The following is a 23393-nucleotide window of genomic DNA, read 5'->3' as shown; positions in this document are numbered from 1 at the left end:
TACGAATAGGAAAAGAGGAACTCAAGCTGTCACTATTTGCTGATGACATGATTCTATATTTAGAGGATCCAAAAACCTCCTCTAGAAAACTTCTAGACCTCATCAATGAATTCAGCAAAATAGCAGGCTATAAAATTAACACGCATAAACCTAAAGCATTTTTATACACAAGTGACGAAACATCTGAAAGGGAAATGAGGAAAACAACTCCATTTGCAATAGCCTCAAAAAAATAAAATACTTGGGAATCAATCTAACCAAAGAGGTAAAAGATCTCTACAATTAAAGCTACAAAACATTGAAGAAAGAAATTGAGGAAGACCTTAGAAGATGGAAAGATCTTCCATGTTCTTGGATAGGCAGAATTAATATTGTCAAAATGGCCATACTACCAAAAGTACTATACAGATTCAATGAAATTCAAATTAAAATCCCAATGATGTACCTTACAGAAATAGAGCAAGCAATCATGAAATTCATCTGGAAGAATGAACCCAGAATAGCTAAAGCAATCCTTAGCAGGAAGAATGAAGCAGGGGGTATCGCAATACCAGAACTTCAACTATACTACAAAGCAATAGTAACAAAAACGGCATGGTATTGGTACCAAAATAGACAGGTAGATCAATGGTACAGAATAGAGGACATGGACACAAACCCAAGTAAATACAATTTTCTCATACTAGACAAAGGGGCCAAAATATGCAATGGAGAAAAGATAGCCTCTTCAACAAATGGTGCTGGGAAAACTGGAAATCCATATGTAACAGAATGAAACTAAACCCCTCTCTCTCACCCTGCACTAAAATCAACTCACAATGGATCGAGGACCTTGAAATCAGGCCAGAGACCTTGCATCTTATAGAAGAAAAAGTAGGCCCAAATCTTCAATTTGTTGGCTTAGGATCAGACTTCCTTAACAGGACTCCCATAGCACAAGAAATAAAAGCAGGAATCAACAACTGGGATAAATTCAAACTAAAAAGCTTTCTCTCAGCAAAGGAAAGTAATCAGCAATGCGAAGAGAGAGCCTACAGAGTGGGAGAATATCTTTGCCACTCATACTTCAGATAGAGCACTAATTTCCAGAATATATGAAGAACTCAAAAAACTCTACACCAAGAATACAAACAATCCAATCAACAAATGGACTAAGGATATGAACAGATGCTTCACTTAAGAAGATCTATAAGCAATCAACAAACATATGAAAAAATGTTCACCATCTTTAGTAATAAGAGAAATGCAAATCAAAACTACACTAAGATTCCATCTCACCCCAATTAGAATGGTGATTATCAAGAATTCAAGCAACAATAGGTGTTGGCGAGGATGTGGGGAAAAAGGTACACTCATACATTGCTGGTAGGACTGCAAATTAGTGCAGCCACTCTGGAAAGCAGTGTGGAGATTCCTTAGAAAACTTGGAATGGACCTACCATTTGACCCAGCTATCCCACTCCTTGGCCTATACCCAGAGGACTTAAAATCAGCATACTACAGAGATACAGCCACATCAATGTTCATAGCTGCTCAATTCACAATAGTCAGACTGTGGAACCAACCTAGATGTCCTTCAATTGATGAATGCATAAAGAAACTGTGGTATATATATATACAATGGAATATTACTCAGCTATAAAGAATAATAAAATTATGGCCTTTGCAGGCAAATGGATGAAATTGGAGAATATCATGCTAAGTGAGATAAGCCAATCTCAAAAATCCAAAAGGCGAATGATCTCGCTGATAAGCGGATGATGACACTTAATGGCGGGTGGGAGGGGGACAAGAATGGAGGAAAGAGGGACTGTATAGAGCGAAAAGAGGGGTGGGAGGGGTGGGGTGGAAGGAAAAAAATAACAGAATGAATCAAACATCATTACCCTATGTAAATGTATGAGTACAGAAATGGTATGCTGTTACTCCATGTACAAACAGAAACAACATGTACCCCATTTGTTTACAATAAAAATAAATTTTAAAAAATAAAAAATAAATAAAAAATAAAAGGACTGGGGATGTGACCCAGTGGTTAAGCACCCTTTGTTTAATCCCCAGTATCAAAACCAACCAAAACCATCCAAACAAAAAAAGTGTGCTCTAAGATAGTATATTATATTACCCCAGCCAAGGCCTCCTGTATCTTAGAAGTTTATTCCATCTCTTGGTTGTACTGAGAAGCCGCATGGAGTGATTGACCTAGTCCCTCCTGGTTTGTGCACACGCCCTCTATGATGCTCACATGACGGACAATCTCTCCTAAGGAGGCATTTCTCAGCACGTAGCCCTGTTGTAAGCCACAAGTGACGGTATTTATGGAATGAATGAATGAGTGGATGAATGAATGAATATTCACTGAGATGCCCAGAGGAGCTGGCGGAGGAGTGGTTGGATTAGTCTTTTTCCCAAGAGACTAATTTTTTATCTTCCTGGGTAGGACGGCAACATCAAGAATTTGCCTTTCAAAGTCTGTGCGCCCTGACAGCTAAGACACAGCATCAGGGAGCCCTGGGCTCCGCTTCCGGCCATGTCCCAATTAGCTGTGTGACCCGAGGCAGTCTGGAAACCCCAGTCCCCTGACGAGAATAATAACAACCCTCATCCTGGGGGTAAGGTGAAAGCTAATGAGATGGCACGTGAAATGTGCATGCACGTCACAAAAGAAAGCCTTCCATTACTCTAAAGCAAAATTATTAAAAATGTACACCCGAATGGCTGGGGTTAATGGGGCTGTTAATTCATGGAAGTCAAATCATCTGCTTGTTCAGTGAGCTTCACAGGAGGCAGAACTACCATGTTATCTTTTAACTCTCTGAAGACAAAGCAAATCCATTTTATTCACTGCAGGTTTCAAATGGAAAATGAAAGTATCCATCTTCATCTCCTCACCAGCTTACATAAAACTGGGGAATGAACTCAGAATTTGATTGTGTAGGACAGAACTCAGAGGCTGAGACGCTTGCCCAGTTAAACACGTGGATTCAGCAAAATGACAATCTCACACGTAAAGACTGTCTGCTTAATAGGCATCCTGCCCTGGTGCTGGGAGTCTGTGGTGGGGTCCCTGCTCTGGGTGCCACAGGAGGGCTGGGATGACCTGAGGGCCACACTCACAGAAGCTGCAGCGCAGCCTTGCCACAAAGTTGATTTTCTAAATATTCCTTTAAAAAAAAAAAAACGCTCTCGGGTGTCAATCTCCCTTCCCCCCCAAAAGACTGCAGCTTCTGTCTGCTTCCAAACTCAGTATATAAAAAAAGTCTTGTGATTATGCTTAAACAGTAACTTAAGCCCCATTTGCTAGAAATACACATGAGCAGAGACCAGACGCGCTGTTTCACAATGAACCTAAATACAGTGCCCTAAGGCTTCATGACCCCAAAGGTATCTTTTTTTTTTCCTCTCAAAGATATCTTGATGCAGTGTTGTCCAGGGTAGAGTAATTGTCTTGGAGAGTAGTTAATAGCTGACACTAGTGGGTAAAATAGTTGGGGAAATAAGTCTGGAACACCTTGAATTAAGCAGACTTTTTTTTTTTTATTGTGGGACTTCTCAGAGACCTTAATGTATTAATATGTACTGCGAAACCCCAATACAAGTTTATAGTATGCAGGAATCTAACATTTCTTCAACCAGGAATCTCTTTTTATTACCTTAAAAATGATACCCTTTGAGACAAGCTTAATTTTTAAAAATGATTTTACTGTTCAGTGCTAGGAATCAAACCCAAGGTCTCATGCATGCTGGGCAAGTACTCTACCCTTGAGCTACACCCCTGATCCTCACAGAACGGTGCTGTGCTGGAGATGAAATCCAAGGTCTCAAGTGTGCTAGGTACGCACTCAACCTCTGAGCTACATCACCAGTCCCTCAGATAACACTTTTTAAAAAATTATTTAATTAAAAACAAAAAAACTCCAAATTCAAAAGATATCATATTGTTTATATATATGGTCTATTGCCTTCTTTAAAATGAAAATGTTTTGATTGACACATATCTGTACATATTTACAAGGTCACATATGGTACTCTGATTCATATATACATTGGGTAGCGATCCATATAGGCTAATGAGCACGTTCATCTACTTCAACCGCTACTATTTCTTTCTGGTCTGAATGTTGTCTTACTCTAAAATTCACGAATCTGCCTTTCTCCTGCTGTCAAGCCCTGTTCTGGGATCCAGAACAGCTTCCTTGTGGTCTTTCCTAGATTAGCCATGCAACCCCTGTCTCCCACGTCCTCCTCCCAGCCCTGCTTCCCGGCACTGTGAAGGCCACCGTTACCGCAGCATTAGATATTATCACCAATGCTGCAGCAAAGATGGGAGGGGACACCCTGCCATGCAGGTCATCTGAGTCATTGCCTGATGAAATCAACACACTGGAAAAAACTGAGCCAGATGTTGACAAAGAGCTCACTTAAGCCTCCTCCTGAACAAGTGGCTATGAAATAGTTGTCTGAGTTTTGTTCAGATACAGTGGCAATCAATATCTTGCCATGTGTCTGATAAAGGTGACTCAGGACATACTCTATTTGCACCCTTGAGATTTATTTTCCTCTTATCTGTCTATGGCAAGAGCCAGGCTTGTTGATAGCTTATTTATCCATGCACAGTAGAGTTCCCTGAAGCTTTGTTGAGCTAATTCTTTAGGTAGTAGTTAATGGCTTTCATTTTATAACGTAAAGATGCATTTTTTAATTAATGAGCTTATAGAGGAATAAGTGAAAAATTTGTTAAAAAAATAAAACAAACAAATATGCCGGTGGCAGTGGTGCACACCTGTAATCCCAACAGCTCAGGAGGCTGAGGCAGGAGGATCTCGAGTTCAAAGCCAGCCTCAGCAACTTAGTGAGACCCTAAGCAACTCAGGGAGGCAGTCTCTAAATAAAATATTTTTTAAAAGGGCTGGGATGTGAAACTAGAGAATATCATGCTAAGTGAGATAAGCCAATCTCAAAAAACCAAAGGAAGAATGATCTCGCTGATAAACAGATGATGACACATAATGGGGGTTGGGAGGGGTTAGTGTTAGGGTTAGAGTTAGGGTTAGGGAAGGGGGCAAGAATGGAGGAAGGAAGGACTGTATAGAGGGAAAAGAGGGGTGGGAGGGGTGGGGGGGGAGAGAAAAAATAACAGAATGAATCAAACACCATTACCCTATGTAAATGTATGATTACAAAAATGGTACGCCTTTACTCCATGTACAAATAGAGAAATAATATGTATCCCATTTGTTTACAATAAAAATAAATTTAAAAAAAAAAGGGCTGGGATGTGGCTCAGTGGTTCAATCAGTGGTCCCTGGGTTCAATTCCTGGTACCAAAATGAAAAACAAACAAACAAACAAAAACATGCTGCTCTCAGTAAAATCAGGATGTTAGCCGGCTGGCTGCTGCCCTACTCGGGGAGCCTCCTGCCTGGTCCCTGCCACACCCTCAGTGGGCCTGAGGCTGGACAGGGAAGTCCCACACCTAACCCTACCTGCCCCAGGAACCTCTTACATCCCTCCTCTCTTCATCTTGAGACATAGAACTGACTCTGGGGTGTTACTATCACCTGAAAAGCTAAAGAGAGAGAATGGGAAGGCCAAGTTTAAGAGAGAGAATGGGAAGGTCAAGTTTAAGAGAGAGAATGGGAAGGTCAAGTTTAAGAGAGAGAATGGGAAGATCAAGTTTAAGAGAGAGAATGGGAAGGTCAAGTTTAAGAGAGAGAATGGGAAGATCAAGTTTAAGAGAGAGAATGGGAAGGTCAAAGTTTGCTGGCAAGAAAAATGGATCGACTGCACTTTCAGGGAGGCCACCTCGGTGCATAACTCTGCACCTTCAAACTGCGGGACCCTTGATTGTCAGCAGAAGGACAGAGAAAGGGAAAGAAAACCACAGGAGGGCTGAGGGCTGCCACGGAGAACGGCGCTGTCACTCAGAAGCTGCGGCTGGACGCCGGCCTTCACTGCTGGGCGGAGTCGTTCTCAGCCCCTCGGGCACCCTGAGGTCTCTGAGCTTGGGTGGCACACTGGTGCAGAGTGGGGACAAATTTCCCTCCGAGCGTGTTCAGGGCAGAAGCCCTTGTCTTGGTGCTCCCTCCTGGGGACCTGGGACTTCTGGTTTCCTCCCTCCTGTGGCGATTTTAAGAAGATGTCCCTGCATTTGTTTTTCAGGGTTTTGAACTTGAACGTGGAGTCTTCCTTTCTTGCCCTTCTCGCGCTCCATAGCGCACGTGCGGGGGAGGGCGGTGAGGCGAGTCTGAACCCAGACCTAAGAGTCACTGTGCTGCAGCCACATTCCTCCACGTTCAGCTGGTAAGCAACTAAAATCTGGGGCCACTTGCTGGGTGCTCGTCTGAAATTCCAGCACCCTGCGCGGCTGAGGCAGGAGGATCACTAGTTCGAGGCCAGCCTCAGCAATTTAGCAAGGCCCTAAGCAACTTAGCGAGACCCTGTCTCTCAATAAAATAGAAAAGAGGGCTGGGGATGTGGCTCAGTGGTTAAATGCCCCTGGGTTCAATTCCTGGTTTAAAATTTTAAAAATTGGGGCTACAATGTGACAAAAATCATTTTGTACTGTGCCCAGGTTAAAGTCCATTCTTCTCTGGAGCAGGTGGGGATATTAGCCCCACAAGTCCTGTGACCTCCCTGTGTTGGGTCCCTGGGCTCAGCTCTCTGGCTCTGACTCACCAACCCCTCCTCCATTCTGGCCCTCTGCCCTCGCCCCTCCTTTCCAGATCTTCATACTGAGATCTCAGAATGTCACTCCTCAGTCCTCACACTGTCCCATCTAAAGAATACTGCCTCTTACCTCTCACCTTATTTTGTGGTCACACATCGCTGTACTGCAGGCTGGACACCAGGATGCCATTGTGTCTCCTTGGACACAGGGTGGGCACACAGTGAGGAGTTGTTTGATACACGAGTGCTGAATGAGTAATAATAATCTAAACCAGAATCCTCAAATCTCCTGAAAATCAGGCATCATCATCTTCCTCCCGGGAAGCCTTTCCAGAGTCAGTGTGAAATCACTACAATGAGCCAGGTAGCAAAAGTGGTGCCTGCCTCTAATCTCAGCTCCTAGGGAGTCCGAGGGAGGAGGATCACAAATTTGAGGATGGGCCTCAAACTTATGTCTCTGTCTCAAAATAAAATAAAAAAAGAATAGAATAAAATAAAACAAAGGGCTGAGGAGGTAGCTCAGAGGCAAAAACTTCTGAGTTCAATTCCCCATACCCTCTCCCCCCCACACACACACATACATGTGCACAGGCACAGGTGCACACACACAAACACTGTAAAGCACAAATGCCCTGGTTTCTTAAAAAAAAAAAAAAAAAAAGTCATTAAAAAAGAGAAAGTGAAACTATGAGAGAAAACAGGACTAGAGACATAACCGCCAAATGCAATGTGCACATAATTTCTATTCTGATTGCACAAACTAACAGTAAAAAAGATGCTTTTGACATTATCAATCTGAGTATGGGCTAGATATTAGAAGATACTTGTAAAAATTACTGTCAGTGTTGCCAGGTATAAGGATTGCACACAGTGGGGCTTCCTTTTTGTTTGCTCACTTGCTTTATGTTGAGACAGGGCCTTGTTAAGTTGCCCAGGTTGGCCTTAAATTCCTGGTCTCAAGTGATCCTCCTGCCTCAGTCTCCCAAGTAGCTATAGGCATGTGCCACTATGCCTGGCAGTGATCTCTTTTAAGGTCTTTATCTGTGAGTTTTCCATACTGAAGTATTCATGGGTAAATGAACAGATTTGGGATTTACTTTAAAATATATCAACAAAACAAAATAGACAAAACAAAATATAGCAAAAAAGCAGCAGGGATAAGATTGGCAAAAATGTGGCTGATTAGTGCAGGTCATATAGCCCACCTAGTAGAGTGCCTGCCTCTCATGCTGGAGGCCCGGGTTCGAGTCCCCAGCACTGTGGGATTGTGGAAATAACAAACAAATGATACCAAAAATGTGGCTGATTATTGACACAGGGTGTGGCCTCATGAGGGTTATTATACTATTCTTTCTACTTTTGCATAATTTTGGAATTTACCCAAAGAAAAATATTTTAAGAGTCACTAAAGCCATATCCCTAACCCTTGAACCAAGATGCAGCATTCCTTTTTCCCATTAACCAATTTGCTCTGGTTTTATTCAAATTCTCCTGTTCTAAATGCATTGTGGTAGGAACTGTGAGTGGTACAGAGTTAAATGAGACATGATCAAAAGTCAACTATGTACAGGATAAATATCGATGGTGCTTTATTTTTTGGCCACTTGGTCACAGAAAACCCTGATCCTTCCCAGACTGAATATAGTGATCAACAAACTCCTGGATCTGCAGTTCCACTGCTGGCTGCCCCACACCCTTACTCACCAGGCAATCTGAAGCAAGCCACTTAGTTTTTCTAGACCTCTGTTTCCTCATGTATAAAAAGCAGCTAGTCATGATGGTGTTAGTCAGTTTTCTATTACTATAACAAAATACCTGAGATAATCGGCTTATAAAGAGGAAAGGTTTTGGTCCTTGGTTGCTTGGACTCATTGCTTTTGCCTTGTAGTGAGGCAGTGCACTATGGAGGGGAGAATGTGGTGAAGCAAAACTACTCATTCATGGCAGCTGGGAAGCGAAGGAGAGAGAGAGAGAGAGAAAGGGATGGGGTCCCATTGTCCCAATTAAAGGCATGCCCCCAATCACCTAACTTTCTCCCACTAGTCCCCACATCTTAAAGGTTCCACCACCTCCTAATAGCACCGTGAGCTGGGGACCAAGCTTTCAACACGTGGTCCTTTGGGGACACTTCTCTAAACCGCAGTACTGCAACTCACTTATTTATGAATTTGAATAAGATAAAAATAGGTCGGTCTAGTCCTGCCTAGTCCTGGTGACTAGTTATTTCTAACGTTACTATCTAGGTGGGGAATCCACCAATAGCCCTTTGAGTGATTAGAAAAAGGTGGCCCAGGGCTGGGGTGTAGCTCAGTGGTAGAGCATGTGCTTAACATGTGTGAGGCCCTGGGTTTGACCCCCAGCACCAGAAAAAAAAAAAAAAAGAAAAAGAAAGAAAAGAAAGAGGTTAAAACGTGTCTCATTCTCAGGTCTGACCTTGCTCTGAATAAGGGTGAAAGGCTTGGCTTGGTGAGCAGAGGGACAGATGTCCCCACCCTCACCCCGCCCTGGGCTGGGATCCCTGGTGTGTGGGGCTCAATCTGCACATCATCTGTGGGGCCTCTGAGCTGGTTTCTCAGGCCCACTCTGATCCCCTTTCCCAAAAGGAATAAAAGCTCTAAGCTGCCTCCAATTTCTAGAGTGCATGAGCGCTCACACAGAGAACGGCTGCCTGGTGCTCACCAGCTTGGGTCCCAGGGTCCCTGCAGCAGGACCACATGATGAAAAATAAATACAACATGGACATAGCAAGATGCTTTGCAAGTGACCGGGCCAGCACCGCAGCTCTCGGGCGGGAGCGGCGCCTCTGTCACCAGCCCAAAGTTCAGGCAGGGTCCTGTTGAACTGCCATGTCTAGTGCTCAAGGAGTCCCAGACAATCCCGCCAATTTATTTTAAAATGGTGTTATAGTTGGGATCTGGAATGAATGTTCCCCAAAGGCTCGTGTGTTGAAGCCTTTGTCCCCAAGTCAGTTGCGTTCACAGGTGGGGCTTTTTGGAAGTGATTGGATTTTGAGGACTTAACCTCGTCAATAGATCAATACATTGATTCATAGCCAGTGGACAATTGGGAGGTGGTGGAAACTATAGGAGGTAGGACCTACCTGAAAGGAGGGAGTTCCTGCGAGCATGACCTTCGGGACTATATCTTGTCTCTGGCCCCGTCTCTCCCTCTTTCTCTCTCTCTTCCTCAGCCACCATGAGATGAACAGCTTCGTTCTGCCACACCCTTCCACCACGATATTCTGCCTCACCTCAAGCCCGGGAACTATGGAGCTGAAGCCATGAGCCAAAATAAATCTCTTCTCCTTCAAGTTATTTTTCTCAGGTATTTTGTCACAGTGATGAAAGGCTAACACAAAATATATTCTCATTTCCCCTAAAAGTCGATAAGATGGACAGTGACTAATGTACTAGTGTAGATTAATTTGCTTGTTTCACTAGGAATGAAAATTACCACTGGGGTTGATTAAACTTGGTCTCATTTTGTATCTCCCTTCTCTTCCTCTCCCTCCCTTCCCTCTTGTCTTTCTCTGCCTCCTTTTTCTTTTTCATTTAAAACAGTCCTAGACCCAACAATCAGGCCATTCAAGTCAGCATGCATTTTGCTGTGCAGTGAGCTGAAGCGTACCATCCACACCCCAGCTGCAGATGCCATCGATACTCTCTTGGACGGTCACACCAGCACACATCTGTGGTGTAGACGCAGCTGAAATTAGAATGTGTCTGATTGTGTCGATGACCGCTGCAGAGAGACACATGCCTTACTCACACAGAGCACTGTGCCGGCCAGTGAAAGGCACAAGGTTCCTGTGCGCCATATTTAGACATGGATCAATGCCACTTGGAGACGCCAAACACCACTGACAATTCAAACACACTCCAGTTACACTCCCTGGGAGGCTTGAAAAGTATTTCACAAAGTCGGGGCTTTTTTTCAACATTATGATGAAGGATTATAAAGCATTAAAATCTTTACAAATGCTATGGGTTAAGAATCTTTTTTTCCATAAAACATCATATAAATACATGCATACTCATGTGTACATTATATCCACTGGCACACAGACAATTGTATACATTTATAAAGCTTAAGTCACATCAGAACGATAGGAAAAAACTACTACCTCAAAGAGGCAAGTGAAATTAAGGGAAAATTTATATTCCAAGGGAAATTGTAATAAGCAGGGTCCACTACACAGTTTGTCTTTGAGGAGTCTGATAGTTAGGGCTGTGGTCTCCCCAATAACACATGTAGGCATCATTAAATAAAGCAAACAGATATGTTAAGTCTATACATTAAATCACTGTGTGAGTCTACATTTTCCAAGGCAGTTTGTTCACAGTGATAGATTTCTTTCAAGAATCTGACTGAAATATTGGTCCCAAATTTGTCATGAGTGATAATCTCTCTGCTCTTCAAAACATATTGATTGACTTTTTTTTTTTTTTTTTTTTTTGCGGTGCTGGTGATTGAAGCCAGGGCCTTGTGCTTTCGAGGCAAGCATGCTACCAACTGAGCTACATCCCCAACCCTTGATTTCTTAAAGAAAACAAGATATCTCCACTGCTAAAGGATTTGTAGCAAGTAAAATTCTTTCAAAGAATATTGAATAAGTGCTAGATCAGAGCTGGAAAAAAAGCAACATATTTTCAAAACCTTTTAACAAAGCAATTAAGTCAGCCACTCTCTATCATTATACATGCTAATTGAAGAAATGCCATTTTATATCTCTAAGCCTATTCAACTGGTTTCGAGAAAATGGAAAAATTAACACTGAGATATTTCAAAGTCTCTAGAGTGTTAATCTCAATTATGATTATCCAATATGTATTTATTAAGATTATTTTCTTCTATTTTTATGCTTCGCACTGTCTGCCTTTGTTCACTATAAGACTACACACAGTTTTTCAAGTTTCAAAAGAAACAAATGTTCTTTGCAAAATTCAATTATCACCTATCATCTTACCATACAGAAATGACTGCTTAACAAATGAGCACATTGCTGGTGGCTTATAAAAACAGTCCCTGGATTGTTTGCCTAGCAATGTGAGGCCTTGGGTTCAATCCCAGCATCACAAAAAACAAACACAATCATATATATATATATAATTTTCATATATATATGATTTATCATTTCTTTTGCTTTCTTATGAATAATATATCATGGATAACTTTTCTTATAGAGAGATTTAGATCTATAATCCCATTCTGCATGTGTATATGTGGTTATGTAACATGCTATTTTATGAATGTAGCATAATTTATTTAACCAATTCCCTAATGTAATTATATTACTATTACAAACAAATGCTACCAAAAAAAATCCTGTACACACACTTTTCTGAATTCCCTCTATTGAAAATGTTTACTTATGAATAGCTGGCTCCGTTTTCCCTATTTTCTTAAATCAGCAAAGAAATCAAGAATTCAGTAAATGACAAGAAAATTGGCAAATGAGCCTTGGAAAGTACATGTTTTGATATTTCATGTATCCCAACACCTTTCTATTTTGTCATTTTCTATGTTTCTGAGCCAGAAAGTCTGCAGAAGAGACATTCTGGGTGGAGGGTTTTAGGACCAGCCTCAAACATCCCTGCAAGGCTAGACCCAATGGGCATGAAACCCCACGTCAGTCTCCTTCTAAGTTGGTGTGGGTTTGATCAAACTCTGTCTGACATGTGTGCATGTCTCTGGGCAGTGACTCTTCTCCATCCCTTACTGTGGAGGATGTAGAGTTCCCTGCACCCCCATAGTCTTGTACTTATTCCAGAAGCCATAGAGAGCCAAGAAGGACCCCTTAGACCCTTAGAAGGTTCTCACTACTGCAGGGAACTGAGCAGAAACCACTTGTTCAAGTCTCCATGGACAAAGTCAAACCTGAAAGCCCAGAAGACCTCAAAACAAATTTACTTCTTTGCCATTTCTTGAATAGCTTTTGATGCTTTTGTAACACAAAATTTTCATTTAGGACATCTTTCAATTTGCCATTGCATCAGAATCCAGTCATGGTATATTTTTCAATAGGCTATTTGTTTAGAGACTCTCCCCCCTCCTCTTGCCAAATTCTGTGAACAATGAATTCCTTCAGTGGGGAACTCCATACCATCATTGCGGCCAGATCATGTGTGAGGTTTTACTTCTTTGTGCTTTCATTGGTTTGGTTGTGTGTTGTGCAAGACAGCATTCTCGAAGTACAAAGATGGAGAGTGCAGGATAAAAAGAGAAAATCCCAAAGTGCTCTGCACCTCTAGGGACATGGTGCTGTTCCTCTTGAGCAAGCTGTCACCAACGGTTTAGGCAACTTGACCAAGAGACTGCAGGGGTTAGGGAACTTGACCAGGTGGTACTGCTAGAACCAAACTTGAACCTGAAACATTCTGGCTGCAAAGTTCATTTTTTTTTTTGGTACCAGGGATTGAACCCAGCGGCACTTAACCACTGAGCAGCATCCCCAGCCCTTTATTTGTATTTATTAGAGACAGGGTCTCACTGAGTTACTGAGGCTGGCTTTGAACTTGAGATCCTCCTGCCTCAGCCTCCCAAGTCACTCAGATTATAGGTATGTGCCACCGTGCCTATAATATGGTCAGAGTCCATAATCTTGATATCACTATATGACTGGTTTTCCCATACACAGCCCCCAGGATAAAGTCGAATGTTGAAAAATGTACGGCCTCCCCTGCAGAGAAGAAATTTAATCTGCCGTCTCCAGACAGACCCCTGAGAGGTGGGAGCACATCAAACTGCAAGCTGCAGGTCAAAGTGGAGTCCGGCTGGGCATGTGGCCCAGTGGCAGGGCACTCGCTTAGCGTGTGTGACACCCTGGAGTTGGTCCTCAGCACCAAAATAATAGATAAATGGAATAAAAAATAATAAAATAAAGTGAAGTCTGTACACTGCCTGATGGGTGTTCCAGACCCTGTTCCCTTTCATCCTCCCAAAAAGCAATGCATCTACCCACAGCAGAAATATCCTTAGGAGGCTTCTTAAGGGCACACCTTTTCTCTCTCAGTGCTAGGAATCAACCCAGGACCAATTCCATGTTAGATAATTGCTCCATTGCTGAGATACACTACTAGGAGGCTTTTTAGACTTAGAAGAAATTAAATGGACCTGACACTGCCTTTTGGGGTCAACCAAAGAAAAATTGGCTCACTGCCAAAAAAGTCCAAAGTGAAGTGGGACAGAGGACTAAGAAGAAAGGCTCAGAAGAGTGTGGACAGGTAGAACAAATAAAATATTTGGAACTTTCTAAATGAAAAAAGTACTAATAACCACGTGTCAAATCTGTTGGAGCATTTGATATGAACATTCACAGTAAGCCCCTGGAAAATCTAGTGAAAAAAATGAAGTAGTTATTAGCTCTGGTTAAAACAAATTCAGTCTATAAAAGGAAACACTTCTTGACTCAGCAGTGACAATATTTACATAGTCCTAAGAATATAAATAGTAATGTATTCAAGACTTGTACTATGACTAAGTTATGGAGAAGGAAAAAGAGAAGAGAGTGTTGGAAAGAAAACCAGGTTGGCACGTACTGTAACTTAGGATCTACTAGCTTCTGTGAATATGCAAGGACATTTCAGGGAGGGTACATGTAGGGCTGGAAATATTGGTTACCTCCAGAGAGAGAATTAGGGAGACTAGGAACCAGGGTAGTAAGATTTCTGATTGTTTTTATCTCTTTTTCAAAAGGAATGAGGTCCCAACATCCCTTTCAAGGACATGCCCCCCAATGATCTAACTTTCTCCCACTAAGCTCCGCCTCTTAAAGATTTGACCACCTCCCAATACTGCAGCCAAGCCCTTCACACGTGGGTCTTTGGGAGACATTTCAGATGCACAGTATAGCATTTATCTACATCATCTCTATCTGTATAAATTAGTTGGTCCTATTTCTTGGGAACTCCCGCTCAAACCAATATTTATTGAACACATACTATATGCCAAGCAATAAGCTAAGTTACTAAGTGCCAGAATAAAGAGTTAAAACTAGAGTCCTTTCCCTCATAGGTTTAGGAATTTGGTAATAATGTAGACAGCAAACAGTTTCTCCTAGGAGTAAGCTGGCCGAGCTTGTCCCACACAGAGAGAATGTGCCCATGAATTTGATTTAAGAGTTTTCAGCTTCTTAAGACTTATTCATGCTCTGGGTGTGATCAAGTTTGCTTAAGCACTTGGTTTTTCCAGTCTTGCCTTATCTGTTTTTCCAATTTCATTCCCTAACAAAAAGTCAACCACTGAAGACAACAGTGCATTTTTCACTAGTGGCCCATGAAACAACCCTTACCAGGAAATATGTGGGTTTGTCTGTGAGAGTTCTTAGAAGTTCCCTAAGCAGGGAACCCTAGTGAAACCTCATGTGGGGGACAAAATATTCCAAGTCCTTCTGCTGTGCATCATATGGTGTGTAGAGTATATGGGAAAAAGCGATGGTTTTAAAGTCAGGTAGGTCTGAGTCAAACCCCTGGGCCCACTTCTTATTAGCTGGTGACCTCAGAGAATATATTCAACCTCCCTGGGTCTGTTTTCTACCTCTAAAATTAGAACAACGCTGTCTGGAATTCCTTTTTGGACTGCATGGGAGTGTGTATGTGCAGAGACAAGGATAACGCCTGCCATATACTGTGCTGGTTCAAATCCATGCTAGTTCCTTTTTGGCACGAGGCCTAGGTGTATCTTTCCTCCATCTCTAGGCTTGTAAAAGCTGTAGGGGGTTGGTTATAAACATTTGCTTGCAAAGTGTTTCTGTGTAAAGGAAGGAATACAATCCCCATTTCAAAATTTCATATTGAGTTTTGAGAACAAAGCAGCTATTTTAATTCAAAGGACAATCACATCTTTGTTACTCAGAATACTGAAGGGTGGGCGGTAAAGGGATGTCCAAAGAGCTCCACCAATGATGAGTTCATTCGCATAGGCCAGTGGTCTGCCCAGGCTCCTCTTCCTCCTAGCAAAACTAATGTGAATGAAAGAACAGTTGGAAGCCTGTAATCCCAGCAGCTCGGGAGACTGAGGCAGGAGGATCTCAAGTTCAAGGCCAGCCTCAGCAATGGTGAGGTGCTAAGCAACTCAGTGAGACCCTGTCTCCAAATAAAATACAAAATAGGGCTGGGGATGTGGCTCAGTGGTTGAATACCCCTGAATTCAACCCCTAAAACAACAACAAAAAATGAAGTCTTTATTTTTGTGAGGTTGAGAGCTAGTCCCTGACCCTCATCCCCCTGTTTTTAACAACTGAAGCTTAGAAAACAATTATCTTCTCAAAATCCTGATTTATAAGACTCATTTATTTTCCTTTGGGGAAGCTGAAGAGATTAGTGATTTTTGCTATGACTATCTTAGGAATGCTTATTCTGTGAATCAGCTTACTCTTCTGATGATGTTTAATAAAGACTAACTCCAAGGAATTAAGGAGGGGAGAGGAGGAGTGTAGGGAGAACAATTTCAGAGGAGTAGTTTACCCAGAAGGTATATGAAAAGATGCTTAAAAACCACAGTGTGAAGATCACAGCTGATTCATCGTCCAAAAATTGCACAAAGCAGTTGGGGAAAGTTGTAAAATAAGAGATATAACAATGGAAATGTTACTCATCGCCAAGCTAGAAAGCATAGCGAGGTTGTAACTTCTACTTAAAAAATAGCCTAAAAGTACTGTGGGAAAATGTGCAAGAATAATAATAGAAGAGCAGAAATGGATGATCCTATGCACTGAAGTGCTGAATCTCACAGAGCTCAGCTCTCGTAGCAATAATGAGTAGGCATAACTTTTCTGGGATAACTTATTACAATTATGCCATATAAATTCACAGCTAATACTAGTTCTCCAGCTAGATTGGCCAATGATGCGATGCTGACAGCAGTTGCCTCGGCCTGTTGACAGGTCATCTTGGGAGCTGATTTTCTCACAGATTTAGACAAGCGTTTTTGAATTGAAAAAAAAAATTTTCTGATGAAATTTTATTTCCTATTAGAGATGGGAAAACACTTCAATTAACTATTTGTTGTGTTTTTAAATGACAGGGCTGAGGATGTGGGTCAGCAGGTAGAGTACTTGCTGGGCATGCATGAGGTCCTGGGTTCAATTTTCAGCACCATTCCCCCCTCTCTGACACACACACACACACACACACACACACACACACACAAACACACATAGAGGCAGCAACAGCTCATTAGTGGTTCTGGGTCAACAGGGTTGACTAAAACTTAAGCTGCTCTTGCCTGTCTCGTCAACCACGTTACAATAGTAGTGATGGGATTCTTAAAAATGTGTACTACCACACCAGGAAGGCAAGCTGTTATCAGAAACATTCCCTCAGATAGGAGGAAAGCAGAAAGTGGGCTGAAGAGGCCAACAGAGAGGCAGCCATACAGTTCTGACAGGAAATGAGACGGAGGGAGACAGAATTTTTAAGAAAATGTTAATTAAATTCATTTAAAATGGATACATAAAAACCGAACATATTAATGGGTACGGAGTCATGTTTTGGTGAGTGAGGCTGCTCTGCAGATTGAGGTGAGGCCCTGTCAGACCACTGGATGGGCCTCACAGCACCTGTTAGTCACCCAGGCCCTAGTTTGGGGAGCTGGTCCCAGCTGGTGGCAGCAATTGACAGGGTGAACCCTGCTAGTCCACAACTCCAGGAAAAGAGTAAACCACTGGGCTGGGCTTGTGGCTCAGTGGTGGAGCGCTTGCCTAGCATGGGTGAGGCATTGGGTTTGATCCTCAGCACCACATAAAAATAAATAAATAAACAAACAAATAAAATAAAGACTAAATTCTTAAAAAAAAAAAAAATCCAACCACTTTTTCATGCAGCCACTAAGAAAGAGGAAGACGATGCCAGGGTAGGGCATCCTGACCCCGCCCTATGGCCTTGGAGGCTCAGCTTCGGGGCTGAGGTGGCTTCTGTCCCTGTGAGTAACATTTTCCTGCATTTTGGCAAGTAGATTGCAAACACCTGGATCCTATTTCCTTTCCTTTTCCCTGGGCCATTTCCATGTTCTAACTTCAAAACTCTCACTGGGTTCTCAATGCAAGTGCAATCCTGGAATCGTAAGCCCTGCATTTCTGATTGCAAAAGGGCTGAGACAGCATGACCATGGCTCTGGGAGGCTTGTCCTGGCCTCTGGAGGGAAGGCAGGCACCTGTTCATCCGCACTTTGGTTCTGCCTCCTCCAGAGCCTGTGGAGAGGGAACACGGGAAACTGTAAGAATGCCGACTTCACCTATGTACGGTGCAGTGTTGCTTAACAGATGTTTCCAACAAAGCCAGCTTTTGTGCATCAGCCTGAGTCAGGGCTCATTTGCTCTGCCCTGAGCTCTGCCACTGCACACACAGGTCTCTGTCGCCCTAGAAGGCTCTTGGTGCATTGTCATTGGGAAGGGAGGGAGGCGCCACCCTGGTCTTAGTACCCCACCAGGGGCCTCAGACACAGAGAGGCAGGTGTTCTGCCTTCCAGCATCCAAACCATCCCCCACCACAGTCCTCAACGTTTTCTTCCAGTATCCAAACAAAATGTGACAACTCTTTTCATCAAAGGTGCCCAGAACACACGTCAGGAAAAAGGTGGTCTCTTCAATAAACGGCACTAGAACCACCGCACATCCACTGGCAGCAGATACAGATGGTAGAACTTTACATCTCGTCATTTTACAAAAATCAACTCAAAGGGGACCAAAGGAGTGGAGCTGTAGCTCAGTGGTAGAGCACATGCCCAGCAGACGCCAGGCCCTGGGCTTGATCCCCAGCAACACGCACACACACACACACACACACACACACACACTACACACAAGATAGCCTAAGACTTAACTGTAAGACACAACACTATGAAAATACTAGAATGAAACAGGGGAAATGTTTCCTGACATTAGTCTGGGCAAGGATTTTTTTTTTGGGTGGGGGGGAATGGGACCTCAGAAGTACTTGGAACAAAATGGAATTATATCAAACTGAAAAGCTAAACATCAAAGGAGACAATCAGCAGAGTGGAAGCAACCTATAGAAAGGAAGGCAATATTTGCAACTGTCCATCTGACAAGCAGTTGATACCCAGAATACATAAGGAACTCAAACATCTCAGGGCCAGGGGCAGGGGCGGACACACAAAGAATCTGATTTTAAAATGACAGAAGAGCTGGGCACACCTTAATCTCAGTGGCTCAGGAGGCTGAGACAGGAGGATGGCAAGTCCAAGGCCAGCCTCAGCAACCTAGTGAGGCCCTAAGCAACTTAGTGAGACCCTGTCTCAAAATAAAGAGGGCTGGGGATGTGGCTTTGTGGTTAAGCACCCCTGGGTTCAATCCCTGGCACAAAAACAAAACAAAACAAAAAACAAAACTCAAAACCATGAAGTAATACCCCATAAATATGTACTGTTATTATGTTTCAAAACAAACCATATAAAAACAAACCAAAACACAAGAACCCCGACACAGAGGGCAGACACTGGGAGAATCTGGCCTCTTCCCGTTTCCTGGTCTCCTGAATTGTTCCTATGTTTGGCAAAGATGCTCCTGTCTGTAAGGAGTGGTACCAAATGCTTCCTCTCTGCTAATGAAAACATACTGTTGCTTTTGTGGCTTAGCAAAAGCTGGAAGGAAATGTAAGAAAAGTGTGAATTGAGAATTTTGGAATCTCATTCGTAGAATCATACTTCACCACCAGTGCTGCCTACATGCATGGATAATCCATGTTTTGGTGTCCCCACCTCTGCAATCCAAGTGGCAGGCAGCAGAGGCCGTTTCAGGACAGTCCCAGGCCTCCCAATTCCCAACCACCCCATCTCTACCATTGGTGTAGGCAGCAAGGGAGTTCTTGCAGGCGGAGATGAGGAGGTAGGTGTGGTTAATCTCCAGTGACCAACCTCCTTATTTACAGCCAGAGAAAATAGAGACTATTCCTCTATTCCAATAGTCCAGAGAATCCCATGGAGAAGCTGGAACTCAGGCAAAGAATACATGGTCTTTAGAAAGACTGTGGCCAAGTCATGGTGTGGTGTGAACGCCAGTCATCCCAGGGGCTCGGGAGGCTAAGGCAGGAGGATCATGAGTTCAAAGCCAGCCTCTGCAAAAGCGTGATGCTAAGCAACTCAGTGAGACCCTGTCTCTAAATAAAACACAAAATAGAGCTGGGGATGTGGCTCAGTGGTGGATTACCCCTGAGTTCAATCCCCAATATCCTTCCCCCCGCCCCCCAAAAAAGACTGTGGTCAAGAAATGTTTCTTCGTGTTAAAAAGAGGACAGAAACTTATACAGCAGAAGCTGGAAGAGGTCCTGGGAGGGCAGCTCGTTCAGCCTTTATTTGTGCCTCTTTCCTGTCCCCCAAAGGCAAATGTCTGGCTGCAGCTGCCAGTCTGGGTTGTAGACCGGCCTCGGCAGGCGTATTTTGTCTGGCAAACATGATACACTTTTAAATGTTTAAACTTTTAATTAGTTGCCAACCTTTAACGATCTGGAGATTTCATATTAATAAATAAAAGGCTAGATTCCCAGATTCCCCCAATAAATCAGAAGGCCTGGCAAAGTTGGCTGGCAGGAGTGTGTACAATAGCTCTTCCTGTGTAACCCTCCCCAGGCCCGGCTCCTCATGGGTCTCAGGACTCCCCCGCCAGACCCCTGAAGTGACAGACTGTGCCATTGAAGGCAGAGACCAATGTCTCTCTACCAAGCATTTTGCCTCTCAGAAAATATCCTTCCCTGGCTCAGGCCAGTTAAGTCAGAATCTGAGCCTGGTTCCCAGGTGATTCCAGTGTGCAGTCAGGGTTAAGAAGGCCTGGGTTAAGGCCAAGAAAGGCAGGTTACAAACTGTTTTCTTCTTGAAGCTCCTTAGTGGTCTATTTCGCCATTTTAGAAGTTTCTCATTATAGAAAATCACAATCTCTATCCTCAATTAGCATCTCACACATGGGTACTAATTAAATCGCCCCTTCCTCTTCTCCTTCTAAACAAGCCTCTTTTTTTGTTGTTTTTGTTTGTTTCTCCTCTTTCTTCTTCATGTGGTCCCCATTCTGAACCCACAATGCCCTAATCATTATTTTACTAGAAGTTCAATAGCAGTACTTATTTCTGGTCCTATAACGTCATGCTTAACATCTCAGAATCACATTAACTTCTGTTCACAACATTTTACTCAATCATAACCTGGTTTTTATTAACAAAGAACTCATTTGCAAAAATCTGAGAAGTCACACTCCAGGATGGATAATCATGATTTGTGAAGAATTTAATCACAAATCATCAAGCCTCACTTGGGGCCAGGGGTATAACTGATATGCAAAATTAAAAGGGCTATGTGTAGGTTCATAATAGTTTTAGTTTTTTAATCCATAAATTAAGTCATTTACAATCAATTGAGTAATCTGTTTTTAGGCCATTTCTAAGCTATATGTGATTACTGCTTTTCTGAGGTTTTAAAAAATTTTATTCATTTTGTAATGTTTCCTTTCTTTCTCACAAGCTCTCATTAAGCCAATTCTCAAATGTCAGGTTAACTGAAGCAGCTTAGTAAGAGACTGAATGGGAAGTCCAGCACAAAACTTAGCCTCTTAGGCTAGACAGATTCTGCTTTGGTAGATGGATATTACTTTGTTGGGTCCATTTTATGGACGAGGAAACTGAGACCTGGAAAGTTTAAGTAGTTTGTCCATTCCTTGCCCACATTCCCCACACTGAATGAATTCTGGCTTGGCCAAGTCCCCTAAGGAAGGTGAGGTCTTCCACAGCTATCAGACTTTGACCTGGTAGACCAGACACCAGAAACCAACATCATGAAGCCGGCTCAGAGACAGCAGGAGTTAGGCTGTGAACCAGCAGAGCCGTGTCTCTTATCATGCATTTGGGCCTGCACCAGATCGACACAGAAATGCACACCAAACATGCCATTTTAGTCCTGTTCTGATAACCGCTCCTTTGAACCCCTAAGGAAAAGTCAAGGTCTTCTAAGAAATGTACAAACCACACAGAGACCTTGAAAGATGCCAGCTCTGTAAACTTGGAAATTCTGTCCTGAATTAAACAGAAAAACCAAGATGAACTTCGAGACCCCCAATAACCGTCGATGGTAAAAAACTAAAATAAAAATAAATAAATATAAAACACCCCTTCACACTCGTATTTTGCGGGAGAAAGGAGGAAATCAAGATCTTTCCTTTTAATGCCTGGTTTCCAAAAATGTCTGCTCTGTAAGAACAAACACAATGCGCAAGGAAGCCGAGGGAACGAGTGCGCTCGGGGCGTGGCAGCGCCCGAAGCCCGCGGGGCTCTGAAATCCCAAAGGCGCTGAGATCCCCACGCAGCCCGGACTCGCCGCCCGCCGGGACCCAGACGCAGCCGCGCGCGCCCCCACCCCGGGGTCGCCACGCCCCGGACGCTGCAGGAGGGGGTCGCAGCAGTCACAGTGCAGCGCGCAGAAGTCCCCATGGGCGGGGAAACTCTAGCCTCAGCTCATTGTTTGGAGCCAGCCGGGAGATGCAGCTTGTCCCCTTTCTCACAAAGATCCGAGGGAATGGGGGCTGGACGGGGCCGTCTACACCCGCTGCCTCGGCTCAAGGGTCTTTCTTTGTGTGTTCGTCCACAAAACCACAAGACCCGTCCCCAAGTGATAAGCGAGATGCGCGGCTCTCAAGCCCCCTCTTGCCGCCGCCAGCGTTGTCGCCAACTTGCCGCGCCAGCACGCGCCACCCCCAGACAAGGCGTGGCGACGTGGTCGCGGACCCTCCCGCAGCCTGGTCCTCCGCGCGCCTGCTCTTTGGTGGCTGTCGTTGCGTTCCCACCGCTAAGCTGGAAGCGTCGGAGCAGAGCGGTCTGCCAGCAGCGCCGAGGTCACGGATACTCACGTTTCCAGAGGCTTCCAAGCGCGCGCTCTCCCCCGGCCACTGTAACGAGAAGGACGAGAGAGCGCTCTGCACGCCTTTCAGCAGCCAGCAACGACAAGCAGGCGGCCAGCTGGAAGCCCCTTATTTTCTGCGAGCACACTCAAAATGCTCCTCAGTGCCGCCAACGCAGCTGCCAGGTTTAATAACTGTGTCAGACAGTCGCCCCTCCCCCATAAGGAGACACAAAGATGACAGGCGGGGGACTGAGTCCGAGTTCCACCGCAGTCACCCTGTCTCGGCCTCGGCGATGCCGCAGTTAGGACTGTGTAGGGACCGATCGGGAAAGGAGTCGAATGCCAGCTTTGACTTAAGAAATTTCCAGAAACCTCTGATCGTTCCTCTGAGCAAAAATCCTTTTCGCAACAGGATTTTTGAATCAAAACAAGAGGCCGGTACCTTTCTAGTTAACCCGCATCTCAAATATAAAAGAAGTTTACCCAACGACGCTTAACCCCATTCTAGTCGATCTCTTGGGTATCTGTGAGACACCCTGGGCACTAGGCAGAGCGCAAAGCCTCATCCCTGGTGTTTCTGTCGCGCATATCAATCAGCGCTTGCGTCTGTCCCTAGGACTCTGGCTAACAGAACCTTACTGTTTTGGGGGGCTCCGTTGCAGTTCCTCATTGACCTGGACCATATCCAAAGCTCAGGCAGCTCCTCGAGAGAGACTGAATATTATCAAGCCCGAAGAAATTAGTGGTTCTCTTTTCAAAGTAGAATATCAAAGCCAAATATTCCACTGAAAGTAATGTTTTATAACAAATATATATGTAACAGACTCTTCCGCGCGCGCTGCAACCCAGCGGCCACGCCCCACCGTCAGGCAGGGTCCCCAACCCAA

General features: G+C 43.8%; 1 protein-coding gene across 1 annotated transcript in view; it reads right to left on the bottom strand.

Moving 5' to 3' along the window:
* The window catches only part of Trim2 (tripartite motif containing 2), a 199360-nt gene extending 176196 nt beyond the window's left edge, over positions 1-23164 (bottom strand). Inside the window, exon 1 of the mRNA XM_047566345.1 lies at positions 23146-23164. The gene's annotated coding sequence lies outside the window, so the exon portion shown is untranslated. The remainder of the gene's footprint in view (positions 1-23145) is intronic.
* Positions 23165-23393: the final 229 nt, after the last annotated feature.

The sequence above is a fragment of the Sciurus carolinensis genome, chromosome 10 (assembly GCF_902686445.1).
Source record: "Sciurus carolinensis chromosome 10, mSciCar1.2, whole genome shotgun sequence".
Lineage (NCBI taxonomy): Eukaryota > Metazoa > Chordata > Mammalia > Rodentia > Sciuridae > Sciurus > Sciurus carolinensis.
This window is presented reverse-complemented; position numbering and strand designations above follow the sequence as displayed.